This window comes from Halichoerus grypus, chromosome 4 (assembly GCF_964656455.1).
Source record: "Halichoerus grypus chromosome 4, mHalGry1.hap1.1, whole genome shotgun sequence".
NCBI classification, from domain to species: Eukaryota; Metazoa; Chordata; class Mammalia; order Carnivora; family Phocidae; genus Halichoerus; species Halichoerus grypus.
Window position 1 is genome coordinate 139,342,424 of NC_135715.1, and position 14,039 is coordinate 139,356,462.

General features: G+C 42.4%; 1 long non-coding RNA gene across 1 annotated transcript in view; it reads right to left on the reverse strand.

Moving 5' to 3' along the window:
* Positions 1-1,081: 1,081 nt before the first annotated feature.
* The window catches only part of LOC144381632 (uncharacterized), a 56,476-nt gene continuing 43,518 nt past the window's right edge, over positions 1,082-14,039 (reverse strand). Inside the window, exons 2-3 of the long non-coding RNA XR_013447228.1 lie at positions 7,846-8,021; positions 1,082-1,525 (exon numbers count right to left, since the gene is read on the reverse strand). This is a non-coding gene — a long non-coding RNA (uncharacterized LOC144381632). The remainder of the gene's footprint in view (positions 1,526-7,845; positions 8,022-14,039) is intronic.

Sequence of the window (14,039 nt, forward strand, 5' to 3'; positions counted from 1 at the left end):
TGTGAGACTTGACTTCATCGAGCACCTACTATGTAAGAGCCTCTACTGACAGTCATTACTAATCCTCACAAAAATCATTTTACAAGTGATAAAGCTTCGTTCAATCTGGTATAGTAACTTGGCTAAGGTCACACAACTCGATTCAATAACTTGGCCAAGCTTCCATGGCAGAGTTCATGTGAAATCCTAGGTTTAGCTCATTCCGAAACCTTTGCTTTTCACTAGGCCAACCTAGGTCCCAAGATACCACCCAATTATGATTTACAATAACTTATTCACAATAAATTAAGTATTTGTGAATAAATTAACAACATAGGGACTGTGATTTATACCATAATTGTTGCCATGGACCTCACGTAAGTGTATGATATACTTCGAAGGGTATAGCATAATTTCATGCTATTGGGATATAATAAAGCTATACACGCTGTACTATAATTTTTATGTTGAAATTCAAGATTTCCACATTTTTGTCTTTCTTGATTGCTGCTTACCAACCCTCTCCTAATGATCCAAATCTGTAAATACATTTAAAAAAAGAAAGAAATTACAAGGGCCCCTAGAAACTTGTATGTGATTGCTGGTCGCTCACAGGTGAATTTGAAGAATATCACTCTAAGGAACACAATTCAGATTTTATGGTCTGATTCCAAGGTCCAAGGTCTTTAAAGCTAACTGACAACCAGTGGCAGATTCAATCACAGGACTTTCCCCAAATTATCTTTTACTGTAGATCACCTTCATGATTGCAAAAATCCAAACCCTGCTCCGAGGAAGCTATGCATCAGTAATTCACTGTAAAGCGATTGTCTTGCTCCTTGGAAGGCTTAAAAGTAGAAGAGCATGTGTGTTAAGAGGAGAGTCACACTAATGTGGCTAAAAGAAGAAAAATCAGGTACCTTTTTAAAAACATAATAAGAATATAATGTAAAAATATTATAGTAACTTTAAAATATAGTAGATTTGATATGGACATTCAAAAGACATAGAGCAAAGCAGTTCAAATAAACAAAAGATAGGGTTATAGGGTTTGAGGATAAAAAGGTAAAGGACTATAATTTTGGAAAAAACACTAACTTCATTTAATCATTGATCATTTTAATGCAGAGTATTAGAGCGACCAAAACGGATAGTTACCCAGTGTCATTTCATGGTCTTCTTGAACTGACATTAAGGTGCTCAGAAATACGTTGTTTACGGTTACAGTGTGCTCTTCTCTCCGAAAGTCTCTGTGAAGCTGCAGAATATTTAACAATCAAAATGACAACCATGTACTCTTAAAGTAGTAATACTAATTACAACGTCTAAAGCTTACATTTTGACGAATTCCGCTGGGTACCATGGTAGAAAGAATATAAGCACTAGCAACAGACAGAACTGGGTTCACTTACTTACTAGCTGTGTGATGCAGGGAAAGTTGATTAATCTCATTGATATCAGTTTCCTCATCTGTGAAATCAAAGTTTTGTGAAGCTGTCATAATGTATGTAAAGTTACTTGTGAAGATGAAGAGCAGTGAGATCCTCTGAAATGATAATCCAAAACCAAAAAATTACTACGTGAAAAACACTGAAGTAATAATAGGCAATTGCCATTCCTTAGATTTAGTTATTTTCATAAATGCTTGGTGTGTGGCATAATCAAAAGAAGTACTGGTCTGAACTCAAGAGACCTAAGATTCTTCAAAATAAAAATAAAGGAGTAAGCTTAGGCAAGTTTCTCAAGGGCCAGAAACTGTGTTACTCATCCTCTTATCCTACTGCTTTTTACTTTGTCCTACATGGGTGTACTTGATAAGTATTTGTTAAATGAATGAATGATTGCATGAGTGGACTTGATTTCTAAAGTTTCTTCCAACATCAACACACTACTTTTATAAGAAGAGAGGAAAGAGAGTGTATTGTATAAACACTGTTTTGTTGTGTTGTAATAAGGCACATGTATTAAAAATATCAACTGCTGCTTTGGCTAGAGACCCTGGATATTTATTTTGAAACGGGGAGGCTCTATATGTTTTTTTCATAGCTACTTGTAACATTCATTTACTACTCATCAAGGAATTTTCAGAGTCAAAGGGACATGATATATGTATATATATATGTTTTAAGATTTTATTTATTTATTTGACAGAGAGACACAGCGAGAGAGTGAACACAAGCAGGGGGAGTGGGAGAGGGACAAGCAGGCTTCCCGCGGAGCAGGGAGCCCGACACGGGGCTCGATCCCAGGACCCTGGGACCATGACCTGAGCTGAAGGCAGACGCTTAACGACTGAGCCACCCAGGCGCCCTGAAGGAACATGATCTGGCTGGGGGCTTCATAACATGGTATTTGCTTCATTGCACTAGTGGGATGTCAGATTCCAGTTAGAAAATATTTTTAATAATTTTTAATAACAGCAGTGGAAAATTAGGAATAATTTTTAGTGTTCTTTGCAACTCTTTTATGTTTGTAATTTAGAAGCCTTTGCTGGCTGAATTCTGTGCTTCCATTGCCAAGACTTTTCAGACTACATAAACATTTCATTTGCTGAAATGTTAATGTCTTAATGTCACATCCACATAATACTTAGCCCATTAGAGCTAATGGCCTCTACCATTCACTTTTACATTGCTACCTAAGTCAGAATTATTCCAGTTCTAATTTTACATATACCTGAACTCACATAGGATTGAATGTTCTATGTAAGCCCAGGGGCTCATGATGAGTGCGCAGAAGGAGGTCAGTATTTATTTCCACTGCTCATCTTTGGCCTAAGTGGATGTGGTAGTGCCAGGACAACATTTCAGAGACTCCGAAAATAGTGTTTTCCTTGCCTACTACATGATTTTTAAGCAAGTATCCTATCTTCTCAATGACTAAACCTCTTAGGGTTAATAGCCGTCTGTTGGCATTGGTTTTCTCTGAGTGGTAGGTTTAGGGGTAGGGGGACATTCAATTCCTAACTTAGGCGTTTCTGTATTGTTTGATTTTTTTCACAAGCACTTTTACAATATTTAATATTTTAATAAGTAATATATACCCATGACTCAAATATTTTAAAAATATGAAAGGTGAAAGTTTCTCTTCCTTCCCTATCTCTCATTCACTACATCTCTTCCCAATCCACTGTTACTGGTTTCTTGGATTATTGTTTCAGAGTAGTTTAGGTATATACAAACACATACTTATATGCATATATATTTTATGTTTTTTTTTTTCCCACACAAAGGGTAGTAGATAGCGTATACTGCGTTCTGGAGATTTTTACATATCAGTACAGCATATGTTTATGTATTTCTATCTTTTTATGACTGCATAATATTCCAATATATAGAAGGCATTATGATTTACCTAACCAGTTTCATATGGATGGACACTGGGTTGTTTCCAATTTTGCTATTACAAGTAATGCTACAATGACTAACCTTGTACCTAGGTCATTTTATGTGTCAAATATATTCATAGGATATATTTGATTACAAGGAATTGTTGGGTCAAAGGATATGTGCATCTGTAAGATTGATCGATTTTGCCAAATTGCCCTCCATGGAGTTGTACCAATTTACAATCCCACAAAGATAAGAAACTTTTAAGTGTTTGAAAATCTGATATATAGAAAATTATATATCAACATAGCTTTAATTTGCATTTCTTTTTTAAAAAAATATTTTATTTATTTATTTGTCAGAGAGATCGAGAAAGCACAAGCGGGGGGGTGGGAGGCAGAGGGAGAAGCAGGCTCCCCGCTGAGCAAGGAGCCCGACATGGGACTCCATCCCAGGACCCTGGGATCATGACTTGAGTAGAACGCAGACACTTAACAGACTGAGCCACCCAGGCAACCCAATTTGCATTTCTCGTATGAGTGAAATTGAATATCTCTTCATATATTTATGAACTTTTCTGTGAGTTGTGACTTGTGATTTATAATAAGAAATATGTATTTGGTCTCCATAAGTTTCTGGCGGAGCTCCTGAAACTCTTAGAATTTCCTAAGTGACGAGCCACAATAAAGATATCTTTTTTTATGTTAATGAGGTTACTTTTGGAAGGCACCTAAGGAGGGAGCTAATTGTCAAGGGAGCCAATCTTTGATTAGAGGCTTGGAACTTTCAGTCACACACCCCTGACCTCCTGGGATGGGAGAGGAACTAGATATTGTATTCAATCACCAATGGTCAATAATCTACTCAATCATGCCCATGTAATGAAGACTCCATAAAAAAACCCTTAAAGGCTCAGAGAGCTTCCAGGCCGGTGAACATGTGGAGATTCTGGGAGAGTAGAGCTCTCAGAGAGTATGGAAACTCTGTGACTTTCTTCATACTTGCCCTATGCATCTCTTCCATCTGGCTACTCCTGAGTTATATTCTTTTATAATAAACTGGTAATCTAGGAAGTAAAATGTTTCTTTGAATTCTGTGAGCTGCTCTACCAAATTAATCAAACCCAAGAAGGGGATTGTTGGAACCTCTGATCTATAACCCACCTTCAGAAGCACAGGTGACAACCTGGAATTGCTTTTGATATCTGAAGTGGAGGGTTGGCAGTCTTGTAGGACTGAATCCTTAACCTATGGGATCTGAGGCTATCTCCAGGTAAATAGTGTTAGAATGGAGTTAAATTGTGGGACACCCAACTGGTGTCTGAGAATTTCTTGTTGGAACTGGTACCCGAACCCTTGGTTGTTTATTCATTTCCATTGCCCATTTTTCTCTTGGGTTGTCAGCTTTTTGTCTTATTTATTTCTAATAGTGCTTTGTATATAAGGGATATTAGTGCTTTGTTATATGAGTTGAAAATACTTTTTCCCCCATTTGTCATTTGTCTTTTAACTTTAATTATGGTGATTTTTCTTATTCCCAAAAGAAACTATTTTAATGTAATCAATTTTATCGATTTTTAAATGGCTTCTGGATTTTCGGTCACATTTACAAAGACCTTCCAAGGTTGTAAAGAAATTCTCCCATAGTTTTCTTCTAGTGATTTTATTATTATTTTTTAAATACCATAAATTCCTTTTTTTTTTTTTTTTTTAGTTTATCTATTTTTAGCAACCTCTACATCCAATGTGGGGCTCAAACTCACAACCCCGTAATCAAGAGTCAGATGCTCTTCCAACTGAGCCAGCCAGGTGCCTCCCTGCTAGTGATTTTATTTTATTTATTTGTTGATTTATTTATTTGAGAGAGACAACAGTGGGGGGGAGAGGGAGAGAGAGAGAATCTTAAGCAGACTCCATGCCCAGGACAGAGCCCTACCCAGGCCTACGCAGGGCTTGATCTCATGACTCTGAGATTATGACCTGAGCTGAAATCAAGAGTTGGATGCCTTACCAACTGAGCCACCAAGGCACCCCTCTTCTAGTGATTTTAGTTGTATATTTTTTACATTTAAATACTTATCTGATATCTTTATAATGTACTTTATTGAATAGTGTGTAATATGGGCCCAGTTTTATTCCAGATGGCTATTCAGTTATACCAATATTATTTATTGAATAGTCTCTTTTCCCTGGCGATTAGCAATGTCACCTTTGTCACATACTAATTCCTGCATCTCTTTGGGTCTATATCAGAACAGTCTCATCTGTTCCATTCATCTGTATGTTCATTTATGGACTAGGTCCACATTGTTTTAATTACTGAGGCTTTATAATGTGTTTTAATATCTAGTAGGGCCAACCATTCCACCTTCTGCCACACACAGAAGTACATATTTCTTCTCTTTTCAGAACTTCCCTGGCTATTCTCCTCCTATCCCCAATACAAATTTAAGGATTATTTTGTCAAGTTCAAAAAGAATAAAAGTTGATATTTTTATTGGGACTGCTAAAAATTTTTTTTAAAAGATTTATTTATTTGAGAGAGAGGGAGAGATTGTGCACCAGAATCCTCTCCCTCTGCCCCTCCCCCCACTCGCCTGACGCCTAACCGACTGAGCCACCCAAGCGCCCCTAAAGATAGTCTTCCGCCTTATCTGTCCTCCCAACCTCCAGTCTCTTGCTCCATGTCTCCTGTTGGCTCGTCCTAACCAGAAGACAGAGGAGAAGGGAGTCCCTAAGGGTCAGCTTCCCAGAACACACAGCAGGGTAGAGAAGAAGGACTGACAGTAGATCCAGTGCAGAAGACAAAACCAGATAACAAAAAATCCTCTCTTTTCATTCGTTGGGAAAAAAAAAAAAGATTATTACAGGTGGTAAAAGCAATTTTCTTGAAGCTAGTAGCATCACCTTTGTTTATAAGCAAAGTGTGCAGTCTCAGTCTTAGGCATTTTTATGTGGAAAGCTGCTGGTACCGATCTTTTCTAGGTCTCATGCTAGCAGGCCCATGGCCTGCATTTCCTGGTCAGGACTGAGCTTCTCAAATGTAGTTCTCCCTACATCTAGTACCTTATTTTTAAAACCTTGCCACTCCTTCTTCAGATCTAAAAATAATGTTTTCGTGCAATGGATATCAGATGGGTTAGTTGTCACCGGAACCAGACACACTGTATCTTCTGGGAAGGATCCAGCAGAACACGCCCTTTTCACCCGCACCTTGGCCTGTCTCCAGGGGTTTTCAGTTCAGGCCTACTTCAGATGCCCCCACGCATCAGCAGGCTTGGCTTTAAGGGCCGAGAGTTCACCTGACTGTACCACGTGTTGCCCTCTCGGATGGACTGGTTTCCTTCTGCCAGACATTTGGAAAGTGTTCCAAACTCCGCAGCAATCCTGGCCTTCTACTGCACAGGCTACATATTTGGGAGACCTCATGGGTTGCAGGGTTGCCAGATAAAATATAGGACACTGAGTTAAACTGAATTTCAGATAAACAACAAATAATTTTTAGTATATCACAAAAATTGCAAGAGACATCCTTATACTAAAAAATTATCTATTGTTAAAGTGCAATTCAAATTTAACCGGGCATCCTGGATTTTTCTTTGCTAAATCTGGCAACACTTACCACAGAACTCTTCCCAAAATAATCCCTCACTATGCTGCCCGCCCTCCCCCTCCCCTCCCAGTTTCAAATCCCTCCACTGGAATTAGGGTCACTGAAGTGTTAAGACAACCTAGAAGGAATATTAACTGTAAGGTCACAGTTAAGATTTACTTTTGAGGTCTTCACCTCTGACTTCCCATTAAAAGTGATTCGTTTACAAGATCAATAAATTTGTTATTTGGGCATTAAGAAGGACATGTCATGAATGGTTGAGAACAAGGGAGGATCATGACAAATTTAGATTCCAGCTTGTGTGTGTGTGGGGGGGGGTATGGGGGCATAGCTTCAAGGAATGCATGCAGAGAAGAGAATATCCTCCTTTCCATCCCTTCTCTATTCAACACACACTCGCCCCCACATTTAGGGCATGAACTAGAGGCGGGGTCCCGGCAGAACAGAAAGCAGGAGGCCTGGTGGGGAAGACAACTGCCAAACAACCGAGGGCTGGGAACAAAATAGACCAGGAGGAGAAGTAAAACCGAGAAATATCTAAAAATTAGGTGCATGACATTTGAGGAGAAAAGTCCAAGGTTAGCCAAGAATGACTGCTTATTGCAGGATTCAAAACCTCTAAATGACAAAACTTCTGAAAAAGGAAGCGGTGGTAGCATGGGGCACCCTGCTGACCCTTCTCCCTGTCTGAGTACTTCCCCATTTCATCCTCCCTGCAGCTGCCTGGAGCAGAAAAACCGTGGCAGCACTCTCCTTGCAGGCTCAGTGAGCGGCATGCCTGGGGCTTATACAGCAGCTCATCTCTATCCAGTGAATAAACCAGACCTCAGCCTAATTTGCAGAGACTGACTCGGTCGAACCAGCTGTCCCGAATGGTGTGGCCCCAGAGGCTCAGGGTTCAGTCAGGAGGCAGATACAACCTTACCTTGCATGGCTGCTCCCTTTGGCATCCGTGTTCGTGCCTAGCGACTGACCGCTCGGGGATTAGCCTTGGTTAAACTGAGCCATGTAAATTTGTGTTGCCGTCATCTTCCCACCTGGTTCCTGAGTTGTACCGAGCAGCTCTGAAGTCCTCACTGCAAGGTCCTGCTCACGTCTGACCTGTCCAGAGAAGCAGGAGAGTTTGAGGCTCCAAATGAAGTAGAGTGGCCAGCTAGTTCTGGTTCATCTTACATTTTCCCAGGCTGAGCACTGAAAGTCCCACATGCCAGGAAAACCCTCAGTCCCTGGCAAACTGGGGTGATTGGTCACCCTAAAAATCAAGATGCCACGGCTTTGGCACCTGAATATGTCTCCTCAGCTGTACAACGCTGGGATCGGCCGATACAGCTTCTAAAGTTACTGCCACATCTAACAGCTCATGATTCACCCTCATGCTCCTGGCCTTACCCATCAGCTCTCAAACAAAATTCACGCGATCCAGGTCCTGAGTTCATGTAATCTGATGATAAACTAATCATCAGTGTGTTAACAGGAAAGGATGGTGGGGTTCGCAGAGGAATTTTAAAAATGGCCCCTGGAGGAAGGCGTGTGGCCGTAGCCAAGTGACTCTAACAGTGGGAGCTCAGCTGGGGAGATGGGGTGTGTGGCTCCGTGTTATCCTGGAAGGGAGATGTTGGTAGACAGGCATTGCGAGGCAGCCGGCCCCAGAGCTGCTTTGATGGGCTGGTTGCAGGGCACAGCAGGAACGGTAGCCACAGGCAGGCATTCTTGTCTGACCTGAGCCAGCTTCCACAGTATGACATGAATAAAGTCGGTAGTTGAAACCAGAGACTGCAGAAGGAAGTACTCTACTGAGCGCACTATTTATTTTTAAATGCGTTTGCCCTGAGCCCCAGTCTGTCATCTGAAATACAGGGGCGCCTGGGTGGCTCAGTCGTTAAGCGTCTGCCTTCAGCTCAGGTCATGATCCTGGGGTCCTGAGATCGAGCCCCGCATCGGGCTCCCTGCTCGGCGGGAAGCCTGCTTCTCCCTCTCCCACTTCCCCCTGCTTGTGCTCTCTTTCTCTGTCAAATAAATAAATAAAATCTTAAAAAAAATAAAATAAAGGGGCGCCTGGGTGGCTCAGTCGTTAAGCGTCTGCCTTCGGCTCAGGTCATGATCCCAGGGTCCTGGGATGGAGCCCCGCATCGGGCTCCCTGCTCTGCGGGAAGCCTGCTTCTCCCTCTCCCACTCCCCCTGCTTGTGTTCCCTCTCTCGCTGTGTCTCTCTCTCTCAAATAAATAAATAAAATCTAAAAAAAAAATAAAATAAAAAAATAAAATGAAATAAATGAAATACAGATACGCAGCTATCATTTTGGGGGTCCTTGAGAATTCAAACTCTGGCATCACCCCTACTAACTCTGTAATATTGAGCAAATATTAGGTTGAATCATATGAACTTGCTAATATTAGACCTTTTTTTTTTTAAAGATTTTACTTATTCATTTGACAGAGAGAGACACAGCGAGCCAATATGAGGTCTTTTGACCTGCAAAACCAGGAATTCCACATGGTTAAGTCTAAGGAGTTCCTCTCTTTTCCTTGGTCTCCTCACATATGAAAGGTGGGGAGGTGCCCACCGAGAAAGCACACGGAGAGGACTAGGTGAGAAGGTGCTCCGAACAGTCCCTGTCACACTGCCCGTTCAGGGTTGTCACTCTTCTGCTGCCTCCTCGGCCACCACTGGCATAGAAGTCCAGAGGCCCACGTACTCCATCAGCGGAGCGTAGGGAGCCCCACACCATTTCCCTGGACAGTGAGCAGCACCGACAAACCAAGGGAGAGGGGGCGCCTTAGCTGAACGTAGAACTTCATTCTCATCCCAGGGTTAGGAGGGGAGAATAAGGGTTATACCTCAGATTTTTCAGTTGTTCTGAGAATTGAAGTTTCTGCTTTTTCTCTCAGGACAGAACGACCAACTCCGAAGCCCAGCAAAGGGCTTTGATAATGGGGTCTCGCTCTAGCAAAATTGGGCCCCATCTTTAGCCTTACATCTGTGTTTGTAGCAACCACACAATGTGGCCATCTTATTCAAGTTGATTATATACACACATATACATATATTGGGACACACAAACAAAACAAATGAGGTAGCCTCATCATTAGCAGAGTATGAAAAAGTGACATTGGATTTCTTCTCTCAATAACGAACAGGAAGCAATAAAAGGAGAGGAAACAAAACATTTTGCTGCAGTATACTGTCATTATATAATTAAATAACATTTATTAACTTAAGCAAATTCACTTGGCTTTTTATAGCTCAAGGAATCTAGGAAATGGTTTCCTTACATATAATGAGGAAGTGCATTGTTAAGTCTCTTAATGTGCTTCTTCCCTGTAACACTTCTGTGTTTTGTCTGTTCTCTGCACTTTCATTCCCTTGACACTAAAGTGATCTGCTCACAGAACTGGGAACACTATAATTCTTGGGTCAAATGATAGCTGGGGGAGACTTTGGACTCCAAGGCCAGCACCTCCCTACTGTGCACATCCCATAGATATGTCATCAGAAATCTAAAAAAGAAAAGAAAACAACCGTGAGCCTGCCTTGGTTAAATTCCCTCTCAAGCAGGCCTCTTTCAAATGTGAGAAAGTTCAGCTCTCAACATGTATTAACAATAAGGTGTTTACAACAAAGTGCCTGGTTGTGCCTATTAATGGCCTTGCTCTTTGAATTAATTCCTTCCTGGTGACAAAGGCTGAGCTTTTGAACTTCTGGGTATGGCTAGGCAGGGCATTTTTGCTTGGCTGGGCTCTCTTAAATGGGTAGAAAAGGCTTGGTTGAACACCTGGTATTTTGCGGCTGGTAATTATACCACAGTTGTTACTGTGCATTACCGAACTTCATTGTTTGACCACAAGCCAACTGTATTCTTTAAAACAAACATCTTTCGAAAGCCTCGTGTGCTTTGAAATGATTTTAAAACCCACTTTGCCAATAGGATTTGGTGCAAGACAGAATTTTTTAAACGAGGGTTTGCTTTAAGGCAGCATCTCTTTATTTGGTCTGAGTTCTTCAGCTCTCACTGGCCGTAGGTGATCTTCCCACTTAACGTGGCTGTAAGCCTTCCTTTTCCTCTCAGCACTGTAGGTGTGCTTACCGTACAATGACCTGTGCCCCTGGGGAACAGATTTACTCTAGGGTGTGTGCTCATAACTGAGGCAGGGGAAGTGATAAACACTAAAACATTCGGAGAAACAAATCACCTTTTCCGCATTTAGAACACTAGTAAATCATCTACAGACAGGCTTTCGAAGCTGTGAGTCTTCCTCCAAGAAGACCAGGTTCCCAATTCTTTTCTTTTTTTTTTTTTAAGATTTTATTTATTCGTCAGAGAAAAAGAGAGAGAGCACAAGCAGGGGGGGAGCGGCAGGCAGAGGGAGAAGCAGGCTTCCCGCTGAGCAGGGAGCCCAACATAGGGCTCGATTCCACGACCCTGGGATCATGACCTGAGCCAAAGGCAGATGCCTAACCGACTGAGCCAGCCAGATACCCCTCTTTTCTTTTTTTTTAAAGATTTACTTATTTGAGAGTGAGAGAGAGGAGAGTGTACATGCATGAGTGGGGTGAGGGGCAGAGGGCGAGAATCTTCAAGCAGACTCCCCACTGAGCGTGGAGCTGGACTGACCCAGGGCTCGATCTCACAACCCTGAGATCATGACCTGAGCTGAAATCTAGAGTTGGCTGCTTAACTGGCTGAGCTACCCTGGTGCCCCCAAATTCCCAATTCTTTTTTTTTTTTTTTAAGATTTTATTTATTTATTTGAGTGAAAGAGCATGAGAGAGAGAGCACGGGGTGGGGGGCGGGTGCAGAGGAAGAGGGAGAAGCAGGCTTCCCACTGAGCAGGGAGCCCCATGTGGGGCTTGATCCCTGGACCCCAGGATCATGACCTAGCCGAAGGCAGATGCTCAACCGACTGAGCCGCGCAGGCACACCCCCCTCCCAAGTTCCCAATTCTTTTTTTTTTTTTTAAAGATTTTATTTATTTATTCATGAGAGACAGAGAGAGAGAGAGGCAGAAGGAGAAGCAGGCTCCCCGCGGGGCAGGGAGCCCGATGCAGGACTTGATCCCAGGACCCCGGGATCATGACCTGAGCTGAAGGCAGACGCTTAACCATCTGAGCCACCCAGGCTCCCCCAAGTTCCCAATTCTTAAGTGAAAACCTGATCACCAAGAGTGTAGGATCAAGCCATCAAGGGTGGAGCCATTTGGGTTGAGGTGGAGGAGGGAAAATAGTACATTTAAAGACCTAGCAGGCAGGAAGGGGCTTAATCTGCTAGTTCCCTTGACAGAAGAATTCCCATCAATCAATGCTTCTTTGCCTCATGGGTTAGTGTTATTTATTTATTTATTATTATTTTTTAAATTTATTTGAGAGAGATACTGACAGAGCATGAGCAGGGAGGAAAGGGAGAAGAAGCAGGGGCCCAGTGAGCAGGGAGCTGGACACGGGACTTGATCCCAGGACCCTGGGATCATGACCTGAGCCAAAGGCAGATGCTTAACCAACTGAACCACCCCTGCACCCTGCCTCACTGTTAGTTTTAGGAAAATGACACAGAGACTTCACCTCATAAGGACCTGATGAAGTTAAATGTGATACACATGTGATCAAGAAATTTTTTTTTCCCTTGGTATTCCCCTACCCCCACCTCCATGCCTTGGACAGCAGGCCCTTGTCTCACTACCTTGAGGTGGAAGAATGATGTGATAGGGTAAAAAGCAAAACAAGAACAAAACTTCTGTGAGTTGTATTTTGTGTTATAAAAGCCTTCAGAGGACTGGAGAGGATTTGGAATATAGCCAAAGGATTTAGAAGGAAGAGGTTGGAGGACAGTGGGGCTTTCTTGGAACACTAGAAACACTTCCCTTCACTGGGGTAGGAAGAGAGAAGGATGAAAATTGAGAGAGCAAAGGCATGAATGAGTCCTTCCTACCCTGCCCTTCTGCCGCAGGAAGGCAACAAGCCTGGGGAGAAGAATGGCTGTGTGGTGTGGGCCTACAGAACTTCCCAGGCCCTGGAGTGGCTCCAAAGTAGCAGGGAGCTGCTGGACATGAATAGGCCACGTGAACGGGAAGGAGGCACAGATACATCAGTATCAGCGGGAAGACAAAAGGACTGTAGACATCCTGATGCTGCCTCCTCGAACACGTGACTTGAGAAACAAATGGATCTCCAATACCTTGTAATAACCTGGGCACCGCTGCTGCATCCCACCTCAAGCTCAGATATACCTTCAAAGGTAGAGAAGTACCCAAATGATGGAAGTCATTGCTGACACCTTTCAACACAGCCAGAGCTTAAAAGATAAAGTAGGTTGACCATAGTGGAATAAAGACACACTTCGGCATACCTGCGTTTTATACTGAAATCTGTGCCTTATCTAGTTTGAGCTTCTGTGGAAGACAGTGTGGTGTAGTGGGGAGACACTAGCCTGAAAGAGAGCTCTGTCACTTAGTAGTATGTGACTTTGGCCAAGTCATGTAACTACTCTGGGCCTCAGGTCCTCAGTCTATAAAATGTGTATCATAACACCTGTCCTGACAACTCATACTGCTGTTGTGAGAACAGGATGCTCCAGGTGGATGTCATTAAATATAGCGAAAGGCAAGGAGCCAGCCTAAATAGTGTCAAATGCAAATCATAATTAGAAGAAAATCTTATGCAGTAACTCCAACTTACAGAAGCTTGTGGAAAAGACCCATCAATTTCCTTTTCTCCCCTAGCACACAAAAGATAACATTTCCCAACACTTTCCAGCCTCCCTTGTGGTTAGGATGCGGCCACGTGATTGGGTTCCGCCGCTGGGATGTGGCAGAAGTAACAAACAGTGCTTGTAGACCTAGCCACAAATCCCCCTGTGTGGTCTTATATATATTCCCTTCTCCCTCTGTAGCAGCTGCTGAGGCCATATGTTGAAGCTCATGGCATTTAAAGATGAATTGCCAAGTCACCACTTGGAGGAGTCGCCCAAGAGTGTCCCCTTCCTACATTGGATTGTGATGTAAGATGTAAACTTTTATCATGTCAAGCCAATAGTATTTTTGGGTTATGTGTTCATGTAGCCTATCTAGCCTATCCTGACTGGTATGGTACTATAATAAGATAACATATTATTATAATATATATACA